This window comes from Panicum virgatum, chromosome 8K (assembly GCF_016808335.1).
Source record: "Panicum virgatum strain AP13 chromosome 8K, P.virgatum_v5, whole genome shotgun sequence".
Lineage (NCBI taxonomy): Eukaryota > Viridiplantae > Streptophyta > Magnoliopsida > Poales > Poaceae > Panicum > Panicum virgatum.
In genome coordinates, this window is record NC_053143.1 from 9,507,784 (window position 1) to 9,511,316 (window position 3,533).

Genomic DNA, 3,533 nt, shown 5'->3' on the forward strand with positions numbered 1-3,533 from the left:
AACGTGAGGCATATGGAAGGAGAGGCCAATTATTGCTAACTAGCTAATTTAGCTAATCTTCCATTGTATAACAGTGCTAATATACCATATCTCATAGAAATTTGCTTGACAAGGGGGGCCAGTACCCCGTTTGGCCTCCACAGAGGTCCGCCAGTGAACGCCGTTACAAGGTGCTTCTAGCTTCTAGCTTTTGAGGCCATTTGACTTTTGGAGGTCCCAAAAACCAACGGTATAAAAGTACCCAGAAGCTCAAACAAACAGGGCTCTAATGCCACCGTAGATGCTGGCTATTTGAAGCGACGACTGCACAGTTGGGTGATTACTGGGAAGGAAGCGTCTCTCCACCGTCCATCGATCAGGTGGGATGAACTGCTGAGCATCCTCTTCACATCTTGCTTGCTTGGCCTCCGTTCTTAACTGCCTTCCTCCCTTCCTTCACTCGCCCTCTTCGCATCGTTGCTAACTTGCTATCCTTTGCAGTCAGCGATGGCGCCCTGATCGTCAAGATCCAGCAATGGCGCCTGTGATGAGACGCCGGAAGAAAGCTCTCGCCGCGGCAGCTTCAGCTCTGGCGATTGATCCTGCGGACCACCTCAACAAGCTTCCGGACGAGATCCTGGTGCAGATCCTATCGTTCCTGCCATCTCAGTGCTATTGTGTATATTTCAAGCACAATGTTCTATCAAGATGGAGCGGAATCCAGACCAGTTAACTTTTCTTCCGGGGCTCCCGCAGTTTGTTGTTTGATCACTGAACTTTCAAAGTATCACGGATACCTTTTTTTCCTGCTACAGTGATATATATATCTAGACTGTCCTTTGGCAACACCTGCATAATGTAATAAGATGCAGCAATTTATCCATATCACCATATGTGTTTATGCTATTGTTAACTAGTAAAAAATGGCATTCAATTGGAAATTCTACGGTAATTAGAAAACTCCAATGTTTTATTTTGCTATTCAAATAAATATTGGGCGACCGGCCTATTTAGAATTTTGAGGTGGATGGATAACCTATAGAGACCTTTAGTATCGGTCGGCAGCACCAACCGGTACTAAAAGGTCGATATTAGTACACTCAGCAGTGCAGCTGCAATACCATATCAGTTTATCAATTGATCAAAAGTTGTTTTCTAGTAGCACATAGGTGACATTTATACTAGGAACAACCCTCCTAGTTGGGTATGAACTGAAGTCACCACGTTGGGAGGTGGAAGGCTAACTGGTTGAGGCATTCATGAAGAGGTCTTCAGTTCATGCGCGTCTCCTAGGCTTATGCGCAGCCTTTAGTAAACTGGTCATTCTTCTCTGCTCTGAAGTCCAAATTGGGTTAGAAAGTGGACTTGATAAGCTTTCCAACCATGTGTAACTTGCACCGTGAGACATGACAGATTAATACAGACTTGTACAAGAACTTGTACCAACATTCTGTCCTGGGAAATCTCACTACTACAGAAATCTTTATCGAGGCGGGCAAAAAGCATTAACCGAGGTGGTTTTTGCAACCGCCTCGGAGCTACCATCACGGTTAATCGGGTATTAACCAAGGCGGTTTTACTGCCCACCTCGGTTAATCAAAAAAAACAAAAAAAAACCAGGCATGCCCATCCTGGGCCCGCCAAGCCCATCGCCGCCGTGCCCTCCGCCGCCGCGTGCTCCTCAGTTGCGGGCCGCGGGCGCTGCCGCTGCGTGCTCCGCCCCTGCCGCCGTGCTCCGCCGCTGCGTGATCCGGCCGCGGGCACCACCCCCACATCCCCCGCCCTCACGGGCTCCGCCGCTGCCGCCGTGTGCTCTGCCACCGCGGGCGCGGGAGCCGCCGCCGCGTGCTCTGCCACCGTGGGCCCCGGGAACCGCCCCCGCCGCCGCAGGTCGCGGGCGCCGCCGCGTGCTCCTCCACTGCGGGCCGCGGGCACCGCCGCTGCGTGCTCCGCCCCTACCGCCGTGCTCCACCGCTGCGTGATCCGACCGCGGGTGCCGCCCCGTAGGTCCCTGCCCTCGCGGGCTCCGCCCCTGCCGCCATGTGCTCTGCCACCGCGGGTGCGGGTGCCGCCGCCGCGTGCTCTGCCGCCGCGGGCCCCGAGCACCGCCCCTGCCGGCCCCTACCCCCGCGGGCTCCGCCGCCGCGAGCCACGAGCGCCGCCCCCGCAGGCCCCCGCCCTCGCGGGCTCCGCCCCTGCCGCCGTGTGCTGCGCCACCGCAGGTGCGGGCACCGCCGCCGCGTGCTCTACCCCCGCCGCGGATCCGGCCGGAGCCTGGAGGAGGACGCCATGGGATTGAAGTGGGGAGGAGTCCGCCGCGGATCTGGGAGGGAGGGAGGGAGTAGAGAGAGAGAGGGAGGAGAGAGATGGTGGTTGCGGGAGTGAGAAAGGGATTGAAGTGATTTAGGGTTTGATGTTGTTTTTATATGTTGGAGGTGTTAGTGGACTCATGTGGGCTTCGCGTTTGGGCCTGATTTACCGAGGCGGTTGTATTGTAAAACAACCGCCTCGGTTAATCTATATTAACCGAGGTGGACATTTTAAAGATGACTGTCTTGGTTAATAGATTTTGCGAGACGGTTTTCCATAACCGCCTCGGTTAATAAAAAATGACCGCCTCAGTTAATGCTGGCCATTAACCGAGGCGGTTATTTTTTTCTACCCGCCTCCGAGGCCTTTGCAAAGCGCCTCGGTTAATCAGTTTTTGTAGTAGTGACTGTTGACCTCCTGAGCGATCTTCACTAAATTGATCATAGCGTCTTATTGAAAATTCCAAAAGATGTGAGGTTTTCTAGGTTGGAAAGTAGACTTGATAAGCTTTCCAACCATGTGTATTATGCATGGTGAATCACGACCACTTGGTGTGCGTGGCTCTTGGAACTTGGTTCAGATGTCAGCAAGTAGTGGAGTGGTTCAGCTTCTCTGTAACTCGTCTCCTTTGGTCCAGCAGTGACTTGCTCTTGTAGAAACCTTAGCAAGATATATGTAGTGTATTTAGGTAGTATAAAATTCTCATCTATAGATGCATCAAATGCAGTAAGGAGTGAGTTCACCTGCTGTTGTAGTTTATTCGCACGACTTCGCGTAATCAGTCCTTTCATTACTTGGTCACGTGTAGCAGTGGTTGTACTTTGTGTAGTCATGACTAGGATGTCCTCGTCGTCCTCCCCCTCTTGAAAAGGAGTTATCCTCGACTCTTCCAATCCAAAGAATGGAGATAGATCGGCGACATTGAAACTTGTACTCACAACATAAGTACTTAGAAGATCAATGTCATATGTATTGTCATTGATTTTGCGAAGCACTTGAATGGACCATTAGTTCGAGGCTGCAACTTGCTCTTACATTGTTCAAGAAAGTGATCCTTGCATAAGTTCACCCAAACCAAGTCTCCTAATTCAAATAATATCTTCTTGCGACCCTTGTTAGCGCGCTTCTCATATAGCATGGTCATCTTTTCAATGTTTGCTCTAGCTCGATCATGCAGGTTCTTGACAAATTTAGCTATCTTGCTTGCATCAAAGTTCACACATTCCAGCATAGCCAAAGGCAAA

At 51.3% G+C, this 3,533-nt stretch overlaps 1 long non-coding RNA gene across 1 annotated transcript; it reads left to right on the forward strand.

The window, feature by feature from the left end:
* Window positions 1-200: 200 nt before the first annotated feature.
* Window positions 201-862, forward strand: LOC120646139. The gene is made up of 2 exons (XR_005664292.1): window positions 201-359; window positions 481-862. It is a non-coding gene; the product is annotated as an uncharacterized LOC120646139 (long non-coding RNA).
* Window positions 863-3,533: the final 2,671 nt, after the last annotated feature.